The following is a 23,232-nucleotide window of genomic DNA, read 5'->3' as shown; positions in this document are numbered from 1 at the left end:
AATATATTTTCAACCATACTTTTCAGTGGCCTGGGTTGCAGATTTCATGCTCTTTCTGCTAAGTCTCTTTCTCACCCCTAAAATCAGAAGCTTCTTATGCAAATGTTCTAAATGGAAAAACTGTGGGTTTGTTTTTTTCTTATTTTTCCTGGGAAAATATTCACCCAAGTTGAGTCATAAATGTCCTGGTTGCTACTGGTGAATAACTAGATTTTCGGTTGTTTTTACAGACATTAGTGAGAGAGAAAATTGCCTTCATTGCATATTTCTGAACTTCCTGATAGTTTCGTATTGTGGTTGATTTTTTATTTTCAACCTCAGTTTATCTACGCTGAGTTTATCTATTCGTTCCCCCTGTAACTGCTAGGTCTATTAGCATGTATCACCTAACCTCTCACCAAATATTTTTAATTCCCAGGCCTTTTAATATCTCCCCCAGGCTCACTTTTTTGGGGGGCTGTCCCAGTTTTTCTAACGGGACAGAGGTGCCGCAAGCACTCATGGAGCACCACTGAGGTGCTGCGGGTGGTGCAGAGCTGTACCCTGGCTGCCACCTGCCTCTGCCCAGGCATGGTGGCCTGCTCCAGGCACCACAGCCCAGGGTCCTCCTGGTTTTCAGGACACCAGCTCCCAGCCGGCCCTGGCAGCACCCCCGAAGGAGCCGCTGCAGGGAAAGCCGTGCCGGCACCACCACCTGCTGGGGGCCGGCCGCGCTGCACCCCGCCGGGAGGGACCAGGCCTCAGCGCCCGGCGGCGGGAGGGATGCGGGGCGAGGAGGAGGACGAGGCCCTGCTCCATGTCCAGCTTGGCGTTGTTGAGCTCTCGGCTGGTCTAAATCCTGTGGTGTGTCCTCTGGCCGTGTCCCCCTCCTGACACTGCACCTCTGCTCTGGTCCGCTGACTCTCACCCTGCAGCTGTGTGCCTCTGTGTGGCACAGGGGCTCTGCAGAACTGCTGTCTTCTGACCAGATCCCCATGATGAGGCGTTAGTGAAAATAGGAGCCAGAGCCTCTATGTTTTGGGTGTTTTGCAGGACAGGCCAGAAGGGAATTTGGAACTGCCAAAGCAGGGAGTGTGAATGATGTAAATAGTTTGTACCCACAATGTCTGCATTTCTGGAGGCTGGGCAGGCAGTGAGACCAGTGACCCCAGCTGCAAGGGATCATAGAATCATTAAAGTTGGAAACAGCCTTCAAGATCACCTGGTCCAGCCATCTCCCTACCACCAATATCACCCACTTTCCTTTCTGAGCAATGTACCTATAGAACTTGAACCGTCCCTGCCCTACTAGCCATCTTCCTACATCCCCTTACCAACCAATCCACACAAACATAGCATTCACCCCTTGCCTTAACTCTCAGGAATCACAATCTATCCTCAATAACAACACAGAGGCCAGCTAGGATGTTGCCAGTTTCTTCTTCGTCACCTGAAAAGAGGAGTCACCCAGAGGCAGACCAATGGACTACTAAACAAACAAAAACAAACAAACAAAAAAAAAATCCCTGTTCTGTGGGTTTCAGTGAAACTTTTGTACTTAAATCATCCTGGAGCCCCTGTACCTGGTTACTCAGGCCAGAGGCTGGCTTTCTGTGCTGATTGGCACGTGCCTAGTGCGGTGGGCTTGGGTGTGATGGTGGTGCCCACATACCTACAACAGGCCAGGAGGTGTTAGGTGAGGTGCCCCAGGGCTCACAGGTGATGGGATCAGCTGGGGAAGGAGGAACAACTGAGAGAAGCTGATTCTATCAACATAATTGCTGGGAAACAAAGCAATTGTAAAACATCAATAAAGATTTAATTACATATTGATTGCTGCTAAAATGTTCCCCGGGTGAACAGGTGCTTTAATAAAGCGGAATCAATTCCTAAGCTGTTCTAACCAGTCTTTTCCAAATGCAAATGTTGACTTAGGGCCTTTCTATTCATCCACAGTTTAATTAACACAATTTTATTGCACAAAAATCAAGATAAACTCGGCAAAGCAAAAGGCAACACAGCCTCTGATGGGGGCACTGCAAGAAATTCTCAAGACTGGTGCATGCCTTCTGCCACGCTAGCCCTTTTCCAGCCCTGCTGGCTGCCTGTGCTGTGGTCAGAGCTGTGCATGTGGAGCTGGGGAGCTGCCCTGCTGCACCTTGCTGTGCCCCCTGGCTGGCTGCAGGTACTGACTGCATCTCTGCTCAGTTCATGACTGGGTGTATGTGGTGATGGTTGAATCTAGCTACTATCTCTGTTTGTGATCCAGATGAAAACTCGCAAAAATCTGTTCAAGGTATGATGTCAAGGCATGTAAATTAAAATACGTTTAACCCCAAAGGCTCCAGTTCCAGAGACAGGTGGTGAGGTAGTAATTGCTTGATTCTTCCAGCATCCCAGTACAGACATAGCCTAGAATCCCAAAGAATGACCACAGGATCCCCAGGCAGTGGCCAGCCATGGGCAAGAGAAGGCCCTGCAGAAGAGGTGTCTCATTGCTGGTACTTCTGGAGAGCAGAGGAAAAGATTGGGTAGGCCTGGGTTCATTTGCATTTCTATTTTGCAATAGTTTGCAGTCATCTGAGGGTAAAGTATATTTAAGTGTGTAAATTGAGGTTAGTAAAGCCATCGTTCCTGTTGGGAAGTGAAAAAAGACATCAGCAAATATCTGAGGCAAAGTGGGAGTTTTCTTTCCCATCTCCCCACCCTTAAGATTTTTTTTTGTGGAAGAAAACATGAAAATGATGTTCAGTCTTCCTGGCTCCCTGTGGTTTCCCCAGCAGTGCATGGAAGTACCCCTGGGTGGTGTATAGTGTTGAGCTGGAGCTGGGGGGTCTGGGGAAAGAGTTCCAGGTGAGGCACGAGAGCTGGCACTGGGGGATCTGTGGGGCAGCCCAGACAGCAGCCCTCCTCTTCAGAGCAGAGGGTGGGTTTGCTAAAATGCAGGACAGCATGGTGTGCAGGGAGCTCCATAGGGAGGTGGGTTATGCTAGTGTGTACAGTCCCATTGGTCACTCTGTGATGGGCAGAAGGGAGACCCAAGGGGGGAGCATCCTCCATGCTGGGCAGATGGAAGCCTTACTGGATGGAAATGTAGGCTTTTTTATTGTTAAATTCATAAATTAATGGTGAATTAGTGTCAATTTGTTATTGTAATGTGCCATGGTGAGGAAGTACTGCCTGCCACAGGCATCCAGATGAGATAAGAGAGTCTTCCAGTGTTGAGGGTTTTCATCTGGCTTTCTTGAAGGAGCCCATTTTTTTGACAAAGTCACCATCTGTTGACAAAACTGGAGGTCTTCCTTGTGGCCTATTGGATGGTGTCTTCCCTGCAAGGGAAGACAGTAGAACCTGTGAGATGCAAAGGTGGGATTATGCCAAAGACATAGCGTGTTTTCCTTCAACTTCTGCCCTGAACCTGAATGCCCAAGCTGACTTCAAAACTCTTCAGTCTTGTAGTGGTCAGGGTCAGTAAGTGCAGCACTTCCCCGTGCCTGGGATACCACAGCAGCACAGAGATGTTTTGTTCAACGCAGTGCAGTGACCTCTTCTCATGACCACATGTAAACAAGGTCACTCCATCATTCCCATCACTGCAAACAATACTGGGCTTATAAGTAGTTGTCGTTCAGTCTTCTGGTGTCATATATCTGAACTCAAAGGACTCGTTCCTGAGTTTCCAAGAAGTTATCAGTAGAGAATTTGTTGTTTACTAAATAAACTTATGTTAAGCTGCAGGAAAAAAAATAAATAAATCATAGTTTGGGATTTATATTCAACTGTCCTCCCAGAAGATGATAGAAACAGTCAGCCTTGGGGACCTGGGCTCCTGTCTATTTGGCAGAAAGTATGATATGTTCAAGCTGTGCTTCTGTTTTCCCAATATCCCTTCCTGTTCCAAATCTCAGTTAGTCACAGTGCATCTGCATCGTGCTTTGGACTGCTCACGTCTGTTGAAGGCTTAGGACTGGCATTTATGTCAGAAAGTCGTGTACCTGAGACCGAAGGGTGGTGTTGGTATGGGAGTTCAAGTCTTCTGGATACTATTCATTACGCTTCGAATTTCTTTGAAACTTGAAGAATGTATATGGTGGTATTTTTCTATGGTGTATAAGGCATGTAGATACTCCCAGTGGTTTTATAATCCTGAGAAACCTTTTCTGCATTACTGGCTAGATAAAAGTACTTACTACAAAAGAAATGCAGGCTTCTTTAGACTCTGTGCATGCAGGAATCTAACATTTGGAGAAATAAATAGCTCTGGATCCCACAGAGGAACCAGTACTGTTCTCTCTGTGGTAATGAAGAACAGGATATGTTGTAGGCACAATATTATTAATAAATAGTGAGCAATGCAATACAACTCTGTAATTCAATTAAGGATTTCAGCTGAAATTGCTCTTTGGAGTTATAGATGACAGTAAGCTTTGAAATTGAGTTACAGTCCAAGCAGGAACTGAGTCATGTGTGGCCATGTTCAAGAGTAGGATCACAATCAGGACTGGGCAAAATGTCACTGACAGTAGTGTATTCACTGAAAAATGGCATCTGGGGGACATAAATTAAATTAAACTAGGCTTATAAATAAATGTCAGACAGCAAAATAGGGAAAAATCAAAGTCAACATTTCCATGTATTGATTTTAAAATGGCAATTTTATTTCAAAAAAACATTTCATGTTGAAAAACAATTGTTTAAAGGTTTCATTAATCTGAACCTGAGACATGACATTTTGGAGGGGAAAATGCTTAATGTTTCAGTTTGCATCAGAATATATATTTTTTAACTTTCCTATATATCTCCTAAATTTGTATTTTAGTTTAAGCCAACCAACCTGTTTCCCCTTCAGTTTTGTGGTTCAGCCACTGAGCAGAAGATCTCTTTTAGCCATAATAAAAGCTGATGTCCTTTATAAGGGAGGAAAGACTGATTGCTTTAAACTTCACGAGCTGTCCTCTCTAACAGAAAAGACCGGTGTAGGGAGAGCTAAATTCTGCATGAGTTTAACAGTAAAAAAAAACCAACTCACAGAAGAGCTAGACAAAAAGAGAAGAGTACAGCTGATGCCAACCTCTACTTTTGCCAGAGCTCTCAGATCAAAGGTTATGAAGCATATCATAATCACCAAGCAGCTCTTCTGCCCTCATCTGTTAGTTGGTTTCCCTTTACTTTCCAGGTTTTTTGCCCTAGCCTTCATTACTCTGCTAGGAAGCAACAGACAAAATGACAAATATTTTTGTAAGAAATACCAAGTCATGGTCAGCTTTCTAGTTTGCAGCAGGAAAGGAGCAAAAGGAAGGTGTAGAAATGTATTCACTCTCTGTGCCAAGCAACTACAAATGCAGCTTATTGTTCAGAAGCTATTCAGTGCCATTTTTTCCTAAGCTAAGATAATATTAGTTCAATACTCTGCTATCCTATAATCAAAAATAATAATAATAATAATAAAAATCCTTCATAAATAAATAGAGATACCACTTTTCCTAAGATCAATCATTCCTATTAGTTCAAGCAATTACTGCTTAGATACAACAAGATCTCATAGCTTTTTCCCATACCATCATCATCTCAGCCTTAGCTCTTTTCTTGCAGGCAAGGCAGACAAGGGTTTCGAGTCCCCACATCACACATTAGTGTCAGAGTCCAGGGCTGAAATGAAGAATGTTCTGCAGTGTTTGCAAATCATTATACAAATCCATTTATTTCTTACTGCTTCTCACGATTTTGGGACTGAAAAAATAAAATAAATCCCTACACAAGGCAGTTTTTTGCTCTGCAGATTTGATAGCTCTGTATTTTTAAAGCACAGCTGTGTTGCCATGACTAATGTGCTAACTGTAAAAGCCACATAGAGGTACATCTTCTTGGAACTGTCTTTAATGAGGTTAAATCAATTAATTTCAGGAAAGTGTTCATATGCCATGATAAAAGCTGTTAAATAAATAGGATTTTCAAGCAGTAAAGAACAAGATCTGTTTCTTCTGAAGCACTGGATATTGCCTAGAGTAAGAAACTGGTGATCCAATAAGATACAGTTTGTAAGCACTGAATTAAGTCTCTAGTTCAGTTCCCTTCCTTCTTTTTTTTTTTTTTTTTTTTTTTTTTTTTTTTTTTTTTTTTGACTAGATCATCCTGTAAGAAATCACAGCCACACTACTTACCTTTTTTCCTGCCAAGTAATCTGGAAAAGCTAGTCAGACAATATAGGACCCTGAAATTCAAGGCTAAATTCAAAGAGCTTGACAAGATCATCTATCTTCATGTACATAATCAACTGTCTTACAGCTGCTTCCCAAAGGAAATGAGACCTGGCAACAAGCTGGAAGAGCTGCGGGTGTGTTTTTGTTGTTGTTGTTTCTGGTGAAGGATAGGGAGAGAAGTCTCTTCTTAAATGAGCCAAGCACCAAGTAGGCATTATTACTTTTTTCCGGTTCCCTAGTGAACTTTTCACATGTTCTAATGGCAGGTCATAGCCACTTCGTTAAATGTTCTAGTGACAGTAAATACAGCAAAAATAATTGTCATGAATGCATTATGCCTTAAAGCTCTCTCACTAGGTTAGGAAAATTGTGGTTAAAAACTGTGGCATTTGGATGACCTTCCTTTTGCTGTTCTTCCAGCTAATACTAATACTCAATTCTAATATAAATAGAGGCAAACATTTGTGATAATAAACTTTCAACCTCAGTCACTGACTTGTTTATAGCGAGGTTGGTACTTGAGGGATCCAGTGTAATTTAAAAGGCAATAAATTGAAACAAACTCACTCCATTTTGGAGGCTGCTTATGAACTCTTTTAATTTGGTGTCATATTTATTTGGGGAGAATTAGATTATCCTATTCATTAGATGCAGTGGCTGGTGATGAATGGAACAACATTCCCCATCAATGGCATTAATTGAATCCTTGCAAGCACAGATAATATCCCTGCAGGAAACAGGAGAAGATGGAAAAGTTCTCCAAAGGTCTGCAAATACTACAGTGAAGAGGGAGCACTACTGGGCAGCCGTGGTTATTGGCAGCAGTTGAATGCTTTTCATTTTTTGTGAGACTACTTAACAAGTGGTTATGATCTCTAGGCATACAACGAAGACCAGATCCCGTGCAGCGAGGCATTGCACGAGTACATGTTAAGGGGAAACTCCTGCTTCAAGGCTGAGTTTAAATAGAAAGATCCCCCAACGTATGGGACAGGTGGTAGAGCTAGCCACACAGAAAGTAAGGGGTTTAAGATGTGGTTTGATGATCCAGTTTAGCTGCTGTGGTAGCTTCCTTCACTCTGTCACTTCCCTGAGTTGGCTATGAGCTGGTTCTGGGGACAAACCAGCAGAGAACCTCTCTCAAGATCTGTAGCCAAAGGATGCAGATTTGTTCCAAGGGGCTGCTTGAACCACCTGAGGCAGAACCAAGGAGAGAGCACAGCTCTCCTGAGCTGCAGGTTAGTGCCATAGCTAAATCCTTTGCCTCGGGGGAAATATACTTTATCTCAGAGGGGAGCCATAATCAGAAAGACTGGCAGACCTTCAATAAAAACACTTCAGACCTCATGTTTTGTAACCAGACCCAGACTATTTTCTCCTAGCTCATCAGTAACACATGCTTGGGTCTGTTGAAAATTTCTCAGAAATGTGTCATCCTTCCAGGGAGCATGTCCTATTGATGGAACCATTAGCCAGTGACAATCAATTAGGGCATAATGCAGTATTCAAAAATGAGCAGGAGCTATCTGATTCATGTCCTTGTTCAGATTAGAAGTTACTAACAATTTACTTTAGAACTTACTAGCGATTTACTTTATTGTCAATGAAAGGTGAAAACCAGTCTGAAATATTGATGGGCTTAGGTGCAAAAAGGGAATCCAGACTTTACTAACCTGTGAGTTTCCTGGCTGCTTCCTATGGAAGAGATTCTGCTCCCGCACATCCCAATGGCACAAAGCAGTGAACAAAGGCAAAGTGAAAGAACTCTTCCCTGGGAGTATAGGACCCCCAGAGATCCCTGATGTGCCCCATGAAGCCTGTCCCTGTATTCTGGCCAGATCCTTGCCATCACTGGCACGCTTCCAGTTCTGGGGTCTGCAGGCAAAGGGTAGTGTGTGCCCTCAGCTGCGTGTGCACCAGGACGGTTCTCTTGGGGAATTCAGGGGCAGCAGGTGGAGGCATTTTTCCTGAATGTTTTGAACACGTGCCCAAAACCCTCCTGGAGAGTAACTGAAAGGAGCAAGGAAGCACTTGTCAGGACAGATGAGTACTCATGCAAATAGGAGATGCCAGAGCTGGTCACCAGGATCACTGATGACACTGAGGTCTCCCATTGCGTGTCCTCATCTAGGGCCAGACATAGAAATGGAGACAAGTGACAGGAAGCAGTGGATTAGACCACAGATCATCAGAGCCCCAGGGAAATCATCCACCCAGGGATGTCACCTTTTCTCTCCACTTGTGCTGGACTGTATTTCTTTCTGACATGCTCCTTCAATAAAACAGTCCTGAGAAGATTCTCTCAGCCAAGGTCTCGAAGAGGTTAAAGCAGTAATAGCCACAGAGGGAGCAACATAGGCATCTATAAAACTAACCATTTCAGAGCACTAATTTCATCAGCAAGCTAATTGCAAATATTGTATCTAAGAACATTTCCAGCCATCTGCAGGAAGGGAATGTCATAGTGCTTGGAAGGCATGATGTTTTTATGATTGTGTCTTGCTGATAAATAAATGTGGTGCAGTGAGTTTTGGATGTCACGATGATAATCATGTAGAGCAAACATCTCTTGCTGTTAACTGGAGGTGTTTACATAACACCTTTACTGTGGTATCTGAATACTTCCTGGTGTGTGTTTGTCCTCCCAATACTTCTGTTACATTTTACTTCTGTTTTAGAGCATAGAACTAAGTGGATGTGGGGACTGTTGCTACTCCCTACATTAAGGCTTGGCTGTACCTGTTGTCACATGGGAAACCTGTGATACTGCAAGGAACAAAATCACAGGTTCCCAAGGCTAAAGCTGGTACTTTGCCAGCTGTTTCTCATACTTTTACTGTGGAACCAGCTAAATATTTGCAGTCTTTAAACAACTTCCATTATAATTAGTCCTAATCTGACATGAGGGGGGTGAAGAAAAGGTCTGTGTCCCTTCCCCAGAGTAAGAACAGCAGCAATGTCAGGACAGTGGAAGTTTGTGCTGTCCCTGTCCCCGTGATTCCTGCATTCTGGGTAAATTGAAATCCTCACTTGCTGGAGGTGGAGGTTTTGTCAGACATCAAGTCTGCTGGAAGGTAAGCGATGTTTACAAAGCATATAAGGCAGAACTTACCGTGGTTCAGCTTGGTTTAGTTTTTGGCTCTCTTTGACTGGGGCAATGGAGTTTGAACTCTAAAGAAAAATGCTGCAATGTTGGGTAGAGCTGTGGCAAGATTTGCCTTTCTGTCTACTTGGAATCTGCTCTTTAGGCTTGTTGCTCCCTGGGAACTGAGTTCTGATGTTTGGATTGAGCCTCGCATACCTCTCAAATTATCTTGGTTCATAACCACCCCATTTCAAGGACTTGTGTATAACATATAAATAAAATTAGTTATGCACAGTTTTCTCCTCCAGTGCAAAGGTGATCTGTAGTGCCTTGATGTGATGCCACCTGATGAAGTGGCTATGCAGCAAATAACCTGTAAAGCTCTGCAGACTCACCTCCTGCCTGCTCACCAGTGAAACAAAGCAGCAGCAACAGCACAACCTTGCAACAACAAATAGCTCTGTCTGCATATAGCCTATGGTTTTTGTGGGTTGCCAGCTAAAGAACTGAGAGTTAAACACCACAGGCCCTACTTTGGGAGAGCCGACAGCCTTTCAAAGAGAAGCCAAAATTATTTTAAAAAATATTTGTTGTGAGTCATTTTAATGAATGAGGTTGTCAGCCTTTCCAAGATCTGCAGTAATGATCAATGGGACACTTCCCTCACCTGAGGACCACTGGAAACATTATATTCTGAAGTTTCGTAAGTTTGTGCTGATGTGGACAGCCTGCCAAGCACAACAACATTTCTGCTTTGAGGACAGGGTGAAGTTACTACATCTAGGGTTAAGGCTAAGTAATCCCAGGGGTCAAGACATTCAGGACTTGCAACATAGCTCCTAAAATACTTATCATTTTCCTCTAGAATAAACTGGTTTAAAAAAAAAAAAAAAAGGCAGAAAACCTCATGTTTCTTGTTAATTTTAGCACGCAATCATCAATTAGACCTTGATGTTGTATGCAAAGGAAATAGAAACCTTACCACAGAAATAACTCACTTTAAAAGGACTCATTACCATCCCAGCTTGTCTGGGCTCTAGTCCTGGCAGGCGAATTTCTCTGCACAGATTCAGCGCTAGGGCTGAGGACCATGGATTTTGTTGAAGTTGGGATGCTGCAGTCCAGTCAACATTTTCTCAAGATCACGACGTATGGTCATATGCAGAGAGGTGCACGGGACTTTATTTTCTCATTGATTTTAATAACAGGTGTGGAGGCTAAGCATCTTTATTAATAAAGTGTATGTATATAAAGTGCTTATCATAATAAATAAACAGAAGTAGATGCCGAATTACTGCAATATGAAGGGGCCCTCCAGAAGGATCTGCTAGTGCAACCTCTGGCAGATTACTAGCTGGTCCTGCTTTTCCTATAGCTTGTGTTATATGACTTCCCTATAAACATACACAATATGAGATTTTGACTTCTAACAGTCTAAATGTGGATACCAGGACATGTCCCTAAGAGTGGTTTCCAACTCTGTGACTTTGTCCATGCACTGAGAGCTCAGATTCTCTTGTTCAAGGGTCCCATGGGTTATTGTGTGTGGACAAAGCCTTTATGGTTTCTAAAACACAGTATGGAGCTTGCTTTAACTCCTAACACAGCCCAGGCTATGTGACCAGCGCATCTTGGTTTGTCTGAGTACAGCACCAGACCTGCCAAAATCTGAACCCAGGTCAGTAGAAAATTCACATTAGAAGCCTAGTTCATGCTGGCTGAAGTTTTGATTCAGAAGAAAAGCTTCTTCTAGTCTTTCATGTCTGTTCCCAAGATGACCACTGTAATAGCAGTGTTTTTGTTGTGGCACATGGAGGAACGAGGCCCCGTTTTGCCAAGGTGTGTAAGGCAGGCAGGAAACTTCACCTCAAATTTTGAAGCTCTTACAATGTAACAGAAGGCCTGTTGAAGAAAACAGAGCCTGCACAATGTCTTTTATAATATAATAACGGAAACATTAGCATTTGTCCATCCTACAAGACTGGTAGTATTATGAGGAGACAACTTTGATCTTTAGACCGTGAGACAAGAGGTTGTCAGGAGAAAAAATTCAGCAGGTTCACATGAATGGTGAAGGGTACTCTTAGGGTTACTCCCAAATTATGAGGTAGTTTCTTCCTTTGAAAATTAAATCCTGATTTAAGGAAAAAAAAATCATTATAGTTGTGGAATCACCTAGCAATACAAATTTGAGCAAAATTCAACTTCTGGCAGGTGGAAAATGATCACTATTTTGCTTATTTGTTACAAAATAAGTTTGTAACACAGATACACTTGGTATGTATATGTATTAAAAATAACCAGTTTGTTCATGCCTGAGTTTCCAGTTTAGGATGTCTCCGTGAAATGAAGAATGAAATAGCCTGCTAACTACGTGTGCTTCAGGATGGTTCAAAAACTGATTAGGTCTGGGCCTAACCAGTATCTGAGCTCGAGCCTGGTTCCCCCTGTGGAAATGACATTGCAGAGCTGCAGAGGCCATTTCCACTTAACAGGAGTGAAATGTGTTTCGCTGGCTCTGGTGGTGCTCTGCTGCTTTACAGCAGCTGAAACTCTGCCTTTAATTCAGCCAAATGTTAATTCCCAAAGGCTGGGCAAGTTCTGAGTGCCTGGAAATAGGCTTTGGAAAATAAAATACTCTTCCAGCCTCCCCTACTGGGGTAGCTGCCACTTCATCTATCATAACCTTAGCCCTGCTTTCAAGACTGTTGTGAAGCTTTCTTCGTGCTTCCAAAAATGCCTCACGCTTTGCAGAAAGTAGCTTTTAAAGTATGGTGCATTTTTTACTACTTTTTTAATGTAGAAAACAGTCATAAAATCAGGAAGCATATTAACTGCAATTTATTGGGAAGACCTGGGTATAAAATCATCACCTGAGACCTCAGGCCATGGAGAGGTGAGAAAAATCAAACTTTGTGTAACTCCAATCTAAAATAATTAAGCTTGAGTATTAATTGCTAGGGAAGGTCCCAGAAGATTTGCCCTTTATTTGTGCTATTTCAGGGGCTGGGCTTTGGCTTCTTAGTTGAGTTCTTGAGGAAGGTGAGTCTGAAAAGAAGCAGGAAGCAAGTATAGTCTTTACTACAGAAGTTTAGTGTATTTCCCAATAAAGTAATTATTGTTGGAGATATAACCAAATGTTTTTTTAATGTTTTTATTCCAAGGTCCTATTCTCAGACACTGGTTGCATACAGCAATATTCATCTGATGGTCTGGAGACTTCGTATGGTTCTATCTAAAGGAATTTACTCTGAAGAAAGATCTTCTGCCCTTACTAGGAGTGAAAAGAGAGTGGTTATTGTGCTGCTGTTGAGAACTGCTAAAAGACTTACACTATCTCCTTAAAAAGGAGGAAATCCCAAGCCATTGCTGTTCTGGGGAAGATTGGCCACAGGTGGCTTCTGCAAAATGACTATATTTATTGTCTGTGCATATTAGAAAGACATAGGAAGGTATGGAGCTCTTAGTGACTTGTCAGGCTGGGTTGAAGGAAGGCAGGGCTGACAGTGAGACTGTGCCAGTCAGTCTGATATCCCAACCACTGGGCAGCAGAGTACAGGACTGTAAACTCTTGTAGCCTTTTTTTTTTTTTGTTACATAGACTTGCTGTTTCTCTGATTTTAGCGATATTACTTTGCAGCTTGTACTGGTTTCTGTAGCTCTTTCTTCAGTGTCAACAACTGTGTACGGCATTTTGCATAAAGTCCTAGCACAATGCCATTTTTGTCAACTATTTCACATTTTTTGCTTTATGTATCTTCAGATTGCATTTGCAATTCTCACAGCTGCCTCATGTCATGACCCCATAGTAATGCTGGGATGGCAGTGTTTTCCTCATACACTTGGCAAGGTCTGGCTGCTGAGCCTTCTGCCCTCCTTCATACAACTTATTTAAAAACAGCTCTAGGATCTTTGTTTAGGCTTTGCATTTTCTATTAAGTTTCACAGTGTATCAGTTGTGCCTTTTCTTAGTATTGCCCTATCCTTTTCCATGTTGCTGATGTCTCTAACCTAACTGTCATCAGCAGGGCTTACTTACACTTTCCCAGGTCTAATGTCACAGTCACAGTAGAAAATCTTAAACAAGGTCCATCCAAAAGATCACTCCAGTGGGGGTGCGTGTCCAGCCTGTAGTTTTATTTCTACATAACCCCTAGCATCTTTAACTGTCCTTAATAGTTGTTTGCTTTATTTTTTACCTAAATTCTCATCTTTCTCCATGTTCCTATTAGTCGTTTCTCCTCTGAAACCCTATATAATGCTTCATGTACTTGCAAAGACACTAAATTTGCCACTCTGTCCTAATAAGGTTAGTAATATCAATTAGGCATGCCAGTTAATTTGGCATGTGTTCCCTGTGGTAAATTTGTGTTACGTTTTTGCCTCTTCACCTCCAGGATCAAACTTTACTTTTCTTCAACACTTGCTTAGAAATGCTATATAACACTGAAGCTAATTTTATAAATATTTGAATTGTTTATGTCCCTGGTTTGGAAAGGATCTACACATGTTTCATGTGCCAGCTCTTTTATTGCTGAGGGATGTAGACGGTCAGATTCTCCTCTCTTCTGAGCAATGCTAGGTTAGTTTTGTATGAGTTTCCAGACCACTTCTCTTGTGGTAATTTCTGGCTATCATAATAGGCAAAAAAAATGAGATGGTTAATCTGTGCCGCACTGCTATTCATGGTGAGAAATAAAGTAAAAGCCTTACTTTGTTTTTGGATCAGGAGATACATACATTTCTTTAGTTTCTGCATTTTCCATACTGGACAGCAGTCCTTGCATCTTATTCTGGGGTTTCTATTTGTATTTATTTATGGCAATAAAATGGTGTACAACATTTACGTGCTTGTGGGACAAATACTGTTGTTTTCCCCTCCAGGATGCTAAATAGATTCAGGGTATTGTTGTTCTTGTCTGATCTGTGTAAGGGCCATTTGTGCTGAGAAGTCTCCTGGGGATTTTTGACTTCTAAGCCCCTTCTGGTTAATGACAATCCAAATGGCTGGCGTTCCTGAGGATATTAAAAGGGTATGGATGGGTCAAGAGTTAGTGTAAACTACTGCAAGATCTTTGTTTTCCCACATACAAAGAAAGTGCTCCGAGGAAAGCATGTTTCTGCAGTACTTCAAGAACACTCTAAATCTATTTATGCTATGCATACAGGATGCATATTGCTATTGCATATTGCTATGTGTAAAGAAAGTTTTTTTTCTTTTTGCAGGAGGCCAACAGCAAGCTTGGTACAGCATGAACAAGGAATTGAAGAATTGTTCTCTGGGAATTGCATTGTACTGATCTTATCTGAGGAGATGGCTTCAGTTCTCTAGCTTGGTGTTGTGGTCTGCAGCACCTCAAGGCACCTCGTGTGCTCACCAGTCCACAGAGGGGTCAGACTCTGCTCCTCATAGTTATGGTGCTAGCTTTAAGCCTCCAGGCCCACACGATTACAGCTTCAGCCCTAGCTGAAGCACTGGAACTGCTCTTGCATAAAGGGATATTGCAGAAGCGCTTGAGCATTGAGATGCTCAGATGTGATAATGGCAGTGCAATTAGGAGAGTTGTAGAGAGTTGTTGGAGATACTCCTTGGACCAATGATTTGTTGTAGTCTTTTCTAATTTTCTTGTTTTCCGATAATTTACCAGCTGATGGCTGTTCATGTCTACATTAATTCAATCTTCATCAGCTAAAAGTTCTGAGCCTTTGAGCTTCATATTGACTGTTTGTTTCTGCTCTTTTGTTACTGAGGCCAAAAAAGTAATTTTAATAACTACGAATGTTTGTTCAGATTTGTTTGTCTGGCTCTCATTACTTACTAAGGGTCACTTAACATCCCTGTAGTGTTATGTAGGACAAACTAAGAAATGAGGTTGTCCATAACAGAGCTGTGTGCCAGCAAAACACAACTATGCAAGCTGGATCATGAACAGCATTGAAAATACACAGTAGGAATTCCCCTTGGTACAGTAGCACTCAAAAAACATACATTTACAATAAGTACAGAGGGTTGGGATCTTGGATTTAGAGCTCATTGGTAAAAATGGACTTGCTAGTATTTTCACATTTGTACTTATTACCAGACTGTACCTGGCTTCTTGTATTGCTCTTTTCAGTATTGTAAGCAAAGAAAAGTCCATGGTATTAACGCAGGAACAGGATATCTTTTTTTGGATATTTGTAAGCCAAAAGCTCAACATGAGGCACTTGTCCTCCATTTAATATGGAACTTAAACTTTTACGGTAGAGGCTTCTATAGAAGTCACTTCTGGGTGTGCTTGTGGTCATATGCAGCATTCATAAATACTGCTACAATTTTGCTGAGAATAGCCAAAATACTTAGTCCCAATTGTTGGCTAAGTGCCTTCTGCCTTATCATAATATTCTCTGTGTTGTCAGTATGGTGCAGAATTGTTCATTTCCTGCCCTGAAAGACTGTTTAGTTCTACCAAACGTTGTTAAGCAGATGTAGCATTTCACCCAAGAGCTGGTTGTGTTTCAATTCTGGATAAAGTGGTTCCTGTAAATAAGGCTTGCAAAATGCTTTCTGTCTGAACAAAACTATGGGCCAGTTTTTATTACACGCTATTATTATAATTATAGGATCTTCTGCTTAATCAGGATGTGCTTAATTAGGATAGCCATTTAATTGGGACATCTCCCAAGGAACCAATTTAGCTTAATGACATTAGTACTATCTAATCAGGGCAGCTTAGGAAAAATTTTGCTTTTAAAAAATAAGACCCCAGCAGAGGAAAAAATAAGATGACATTTTGCTGGTCTGATGCATCTAGTCGATTTCCTAAAGTTTTGGGTTGCAGCACAGCACATGCAGCTGCAGGGATAATCTCCTTATTGTTGCAGAAGATGAGGAAGATTGTCCTCTTGTGAAAAGTACCCAACACCACATTCACTACTGCTGGCAGCTGCCATGTCCTTATAGCAGAATACTGTGGCAAATGAGGCTCAGGAACTCATCCTGTGCCCAACAAGAAGGAAAAAATAAAAATAATAAAAATAAAAATTGTTGACAAATATTAATAGCAAAGTGGAAAATACCATGTTTTAGTTGTGAAGCTATTCATGTGAATCTGGAGTAAAGACACAAGTAACAAGTCTTAAACATGGAATTGTTCAGAGATTCTGACTGAAACTATTGGTCACTGAACCTTCACCCATACTTCAGGATAGAAAACCTCCTTTCTTATTCTAGCTTAGCTTTTGAAATTAATCTTGTTGTGGTTGTACATTCAGTATTGAGTGAGATATGACTATCAAGGAAACCCTGCTGCTGTAAAGAAGCAGGATTATGCAAGTTAGACCTAGATTTCAGGAAGTTTGAACGGACTATCTTCTGCCATCAGGCTGAAGACCCTGTCTCGGCCTGTGGACTAGCCACTGCAGTTCTATGAAGCATGGTTCTGGCCATGCTTCCCTCAGGACAGGTGAGGAACGAACCCCCAGACTGAGTGTTTAGGAAGACACAAGGCTGACTTCAGTGGCAAAGCTGTCTTAAAATTCCAGTTCCTAACATTCTCCCTCCTCTGCTTGTTCCCACGCTGCAAGGTCACTGTCTCTAGTTCTGGTAATACAACCATTAAAGTATTAGCTGGATCAGTGATAAAACAAGGTTTAAAATAGATATTTTCCCTTTTTTAGAATGTTTTTTTAATGTTATTTTTAATTGCCTATCAGTCCAGCTGTCCACTTGCCAGCTTTCCTGGGAGGTACTGTCATGTCTTGTCTCGCAGAGTGATGAATGAGTGGATGGGGAGAAAGCTGGAAAGAGACCAGTATAATCCCTGAGTCCAACATATTGGAAAATTGTATACTGACCTACCCTGTCTCACTGAAAGTAGGAGTGGCTGTTACCTGATACTAATTAATTTAAAAACTCAGGTCTCTGTCTTCATCTGACTGTACCTCTTGGGTGCTCTTCATATATGGGCAGGCAGAACCAGGTATTCTTTTTTCAGTGCATCTGAGGAGGTCTAACAGTTAACCAAGTAAGAATTAAAATTGCATTAAAGTATATCCTGCAAGGTCTGTGCAGGTATGTGTTCCTCAGGGGCTGGATGCCTCATTAGCAGTACAGAGCCTGCAAGAAGTAAACTCATTCAAACTAAGTTAATTACAAAATCAAGAGGCTCCCCGAGAAGGATGAATGTTCTAATTGTGTGACAGCCCATCCTTATTTGGGTCACCTTGTACAGCCTCATATTCTTTTCAGTGCTCTTAATCCGTATGTGCCTCTTCTTCACTGAAGATGCTGGGGCTGCAGTTTTCAGAGGTTGATGCATGTTTAAAGTGGAAGCTGGCTTATTAATAAGTGGTGGCAGGTTTGATGCCGTGACTACTCCGTTGGAGAGCCTGTCCCAGTGCCCGACCACCCTCTGGGTGCAGAACCTTTCCCTAACCCCCAGCCTGACCCTCCCCTGTCCCAGCTCCATGCTGTTCCCTCGGGTCCTGTCACTGTCCCCAGAGAGCAGAGCTCAGCGCCTGCCCCTCCACTCTCCTCGTGAGGGAGCTGCAGGCCGCCATGAGGCCTCCCCTCGGCCTGCTCTGCTCTGTGCTGAACAGATCAAGTAACCTCAGCTGTCCCTCATACATCTTGCCCTCTGGACCCTTCACCATCTTTGCAGCCCTCCTTTGGACACTCTCTAATAGTTTTATGTCCTTATACTGTGGTGCCCAAAACTGCACACAGTGCTCAAGGTGAGGCCGCCCAGTGCAGCGCAAGACAATCCCTCCCCTCAGCTGGCTCACCACGCTGAGCCTGATACACCCCAGCGTACAGATGGCCCTTGCGGCTGCAGGGCACACTTGTGACTCCTGTTCAAACCCCAGACAGCTTTCTGTGGGACTGCTCTCCAGCCTCTCACCCCCAGTCTGTATGTACAGCCATGGTTGTCCTGTCCACATGCAGAATCTGGTACTTGTTAAGTTCCATAATGTTGGTGATTGCCCAGCCCTCCCATTTGTCAAGATCTCTCTGCAAGGTTTCTCTACCCTCAAGGGAGTCAACAGCTCCTCACTAACATATTTAATTTGATAGTTCATTCTCTTCCTGGGAGTTAATTACCTGCACATCATTGATATTTCACATGGTGAAGAGCAAGAGCTCTGGAGCTGTGTCTGCAGCTCTGAATGCATGTGCATCTCCGTGTGTGTGCTTGTGGCATGTAGGAAAATGTCTAGTCCTGTCTGAGTTCATGTGCTCCTGCAGCTGGAAATCGAGTTCTCTGTAGCCATTTACACTTAATTTCTGTGTATTGTGATGGCACAGGGAGGCTTGGAACTCATTGTGGGCAGGTGTTTTTGGTAGTTATTAACAATTAATACACACAGCACAGGATTCAACATAAGGGTTCTTTCCTAATAGGGAAGTGATTTGTAAACCTCTGTTAAAACACTTGATGGTGTTTTCCTTGATAGGTATTAAAACTGTTATTTAAAAAAAAAAAAAAAAAAAAAGTTTGATAAAGAATAGGTATTCTTGGGTGTTGGTACTACTTAGTGGCCCTATACCTCTTATTAACTTATAGTTAGCTATAAAAGGAAATATTAAACATATTTTGCTCCTTAGTATAAAATGGGGGGATTGCCACTGAGTAACGCACTTAGAATAAGCATCACACTGCTTATTTTCATTCCCTAAATATAATAACAGACTAAGACAAAAATGAGTACAATCAGTCTAGCTGATGGCTGAATCATAGCAACAGCATCAATTAATTTGTTTCCAGGTCTAAAAAACTAATAAAGACTTTACGTAATCTCCTAGATACAAGTCTTAATGATAACATCTTAAATCTGTTCTTTATGCTCTTATTCTTTGTACACATAGATGCCTGCAACTACCGCTTTCATGTGAACTCTGTTTGTAAAAAATGATATTGAGTTGAGATAGTTGAAATAAAAGTATGTCCCTTTTATATTATACTTAAGAGAAGCTTAATATCTGGTCTGTATTGCACAAAGTCATACCACTTAATTATAGACCAGTCACAATAGTGCTTTCATGTGTGCTCTACAGTCTTCGATGCGGATTCTTTTATGAATGATTTTAAAATATGTATAGTGTACATTTATTATTCCATGCCCCTAGATCCTGAGAAATAATGTGGTAATTATATACATTAATCCTGGAATGCTGTGCATATTGTTGTTCTAACTGTTTGTGTTTTGTGGAAAACAGATCAGTGACAATGTCTTGAACTGTAAAGCCTGCCATTGTCCTCACTTCAAGGTTAGCATTTGCAAATCTGGATTGTTCATTCATTTTGCAGTACAAATAATCGAGCATATACTGTATTAAGATCTTTGTTAGCAAATATATTACCTTTTGCTCTGAGTACAGGTAGAATATTTCCTCTTGTTTCAGCCAAATAGTTCCATGACTCCTTCTCACAAATAGTAAGATGCTCTTTACTATTACTTCTTTGCCCAAAAGTCTGTAAGCAACTCAGAGAATGCAATTAAACTGCTGTGAAGCTTGCCTTTGCAATGCATGGGGAATACATTCATTGTATTAAGATCTATATTCATGGGCTATTTCTGAGATAGAGGAGCTATATTAACAGTTTGTAGATTTAACAATCCATTTTGGTTTGCTAGTGACAATTAACTTGCTTGATGTGAAGCTATGCATGCCTGTGTGCATTGTTCCATGTGGGACTTCTGTGATGGCTTGTGAAAATGCAGATTATTGGGAAAGGACGCTTTACAATCTGCAGTAGTTTAGCTGTATTTCTGACAAATGAAGTTAGATACATGCTGAATTTTAAATGGGAATGGTGTGGTTAGATGACTTCATCAGCTTTAAAAATATTATCTGCAGTGCCAGCCAGCGTCTGCGGCCTTTGAATCCCATGAGCCTTCTCAAAAACACAGGGCAGACAGTGTATCCACATTATGGTTCAGAAGCAGTCTGTGCATTTTGCAATTATTTTTTTTTAACAAAACCCTATACTTGACTATATTTGCTGTGAGTTTAACATATGTGCTGAGGAGACCAGAACCTTCCAGTATTTTTCAGCTGTCTTCTCTGCTGTGAATGCAGTGTTTTTCAGAAATTGGTCTTTAGAACATCAGGACCACTTCTAATGTCTGCATTGAAATGAAATAAATACTTGGTACACATAATTATTTTTAGCCATGAAATCAGCTTATCAAGCAGATGAATCAGTGGCTCCAATTCACTATGAGCATAACACAGGATAAATGCATTCTACTTGTAGTCCTGCTGTAATAAAATAGATTCAAGACAAATATTTATGAATGATGAAGTAGTGGTTGCCCGCTAGCTGTTGACAAGGAGGCTTTATACTCCCGTAGTCTGGATAGAGGACACAACAATTTATGAGGTACAATTATAGTATTCAAAAGACAGAGATTTTTACCTGAGAAAGGCTTTAAAGATAAAAACAAAGGCCTATTTTTAGGGGTTAAAGTGCAAATTTCTTGTTCTGCATGTCAGCATAGCTTGTAATTAACAAAAATTATCTTTCTACTGCCGGGGTTGCATCTTGAGCCTAATAAAATGAAGCTGTACTTGCACCCGTGATATTCTACAGAAAACATTTACTATTATTATTACGTCACCATGTCTAATATAACCCACCATATTTTGCCAATTAATAGAAAAAAAAATGCAGTGCCGTATTTTTCGTGTACCAAGACTAAATCTCTTTTCAGTACTACAGCTGATAATCTGTACTATAGTTGCTACTGGACCAAGTATTTTCTTGTATATGGGATGAATACTACAGCACTCCATAACTGAATGCTTCTTACAAAAGTGGAGTAGAGTCTCATCAATTTAAGATCTAAATAAAGAAACCACTGGTGTTCAATTTCATCCTGGCTTTCCATCATATAATCTCTGTGCTGCTACTGGGCTTCATGTTTACTAAGCATTTATTGGAAGGATAACAAAACAATTCTGACTAAGGCCTAATGAGCATTGTCTGGCAGGAAAAGGCATTATACAAAAGTATAAATCTCAGGCTTATTCTACTTATGACTTCCTGAGTTCAAAGAAGTGACTTTGTTAAGCAAACTGCGATAGTGAGGGAAGGTCATAAAAGCTCTGTGGATGCTGCTGTTCATAAAATTTAAACTCAGGTTACTCATGATGCTAAGCAACAATTTCTATTGAAATCAATGTTCAATACATTCTGAATATCAGCCAGTATTCCATGGACTAGAAATTTAGAAGAGAATAGCCTATAAAAGAAATATCAGGTTGAAGTGTGAGAAGACACGTAGGTCAAAGTAAAAGCATCCCTTAATGGGTTCTTAGGATGCGATGTCTTAATTTACCATAAGCTGTGTTAGACTACAACAGTTTGTATGGTTGTGTACAACTGCATTTGAAAATAGCAGACCTGCAGTGTCTACCCTTAGTGACATCGTTACCAACTGCTGCTGCTATCATTTTATGCCATATATCAATAACCCAGGCATGTAACAGGTAACACTATCATACTTTTTTCCCTTGTGTGTGTATGTAATAGACTGTATGAGTCACTGATTATGTTTAACTTTTTTCTCTTGAAAAACACTATTTGAGAACCAAACATTATATGCTTCATATTATGATTAGTATTATGCTATTTTGTAGAAGCAGAGACAAAGTAACAGAGGTAATATTATTTTATTAGTTATTACTAGATTTCCCAAAGTGCGCCACTTATATTACACCAATAAGTTGTTTTCTTGCTCTGAAAAATCTTACTATCTCTTTACAGCATGTCACAAGAGGCAGGAACATAAAAAGCATTTTTTTAAAAAACAAACAAACAGAAAATCTGGGAAAAGTCTTCGAAGTGTACGAACTTGTGGTTTACATAGCTCCAGCACGTTTCCCCAACATCATCTTTGTAACTCAGTAGCACGACTTTTTAAAGAGCATACTAAAAAACATTGCCATAGTACAATGAACACAGAAGTGCTTGATCCTTAAATCAAGTTACTAGTTATTTACAAGTGGGTAAAATGTATGTAATCTATTTTTGTCCTGCTACCCTCTTCCAGGACCAAAGAGACAGTTCCCTTCTTGGTTGTGTTAAAGCCTCAAAGCAACAAATGAAAAGGCTCTTTCAAGAGCCATGCAGGAATAGTTACATCCAGTCTGGTGCCTTTGCCTTCAGAGGGGACAGAGAACAGTTGCTAGAGCTCTTTGTGAAAGATAACAGTGTAATATTTTCTACTGCTTTGTGCACAGCTACAATCTTTGTACCATTATGTCCATGCAGAATGAAGATGTGGTGATAAAGGCACCTTTCCTGTTAGGGCTAATTGTGACAGCATGTTGCCCAGCATGTAAATGAAGATAGAGCTTATATGTGGCATATATGGTTAGCCCCGTGGAACTTAGGTATTTGTTTGTTTGTTTGTTTGTTTTCTTCTGGATTTACTTTATGTTTAGTTACCTAGGGAATTTTAGATGTGGAAGCATGTGCCTCGGGATGAATAGGCAGCAGCTGACAGGGAATTTTCAGGCTCTGCATTTTGTGCTTAGATGTTTGGGTGGAGTTTAGTGGGTTTTAATGTCTAAACCCTTTAGTTTATCCAGCCCAAAGTCCATTAGCAGTAAACAGTACTTGACTCCAAGCTTGACACTTCCCTTCTTCACTAGAGAAAAATACATTCCTGTTTGTGTCAGTATGGGTTAATGTAAAATTGGATCTGCTTGCTTCGCATACTTACTTGTGACCGTGTACAAATGGCTACATGAATCACAGTTTAAGAAACAGTCAGATACTTCTTGCCATCGCAGGAAGAACTGGCACTTTATGAACAATGAAAATATGGTATGTCAGAGACCTGCTATAAGAGCTATGCAAGTTTTCTATCAAAAAGTTTTCACTTAGAACTAGCGCCAAAGACATGCTCATGAAATTAAAAAACCTTAGGGTAATTGTGTTTCCATTTCAGAGTGGTCCTTGAAAAGCTGTACATTTA

At 41.2% G+C, this 23,232-nt stretch overlaps 1 long non-coding RNA gene across 1 annotated transcript; it reads left to right on the top strand.

Annotated features, from left to right (window-relative positions):
• The first annotated feature begins 737 nt into the window (after window positions 1–737).
• LOC106017915 (uncharacterized) lies at window positions 738–15,795 on the top strand. Its single transcript, XR_002403387.4, has 2 exons — window positions 738–2,164; window positions 14,491–15,795. It is a non-coding gene; the product is annotated as an uncharacterized lncRNA (long non-coding RNA).
• The last annotated feature ends 7,437 nt before the right edge of the window (window positions 15,796–23,232 follow it).

Source organism: Anas platyrhynchos, chromosome 6, assembly GCF_047663525.1.
Source record: "Anas platyrhynchos isolate ZD024472 breed Pekin duck chromosome 6, IASCAAS_PekinDuck_T2T, whole genome shotgun sequence".
In the NCBI taxonomy this organism is placed as follows: Eukaryota; Metazoa; Chordata; class Aves; order Anseriformes; family Anatidae; genus Anas; species Anas platyrhynchos.
This window is presented reverse-complemented; position numbering and strand designations above follow the sequence as displayed.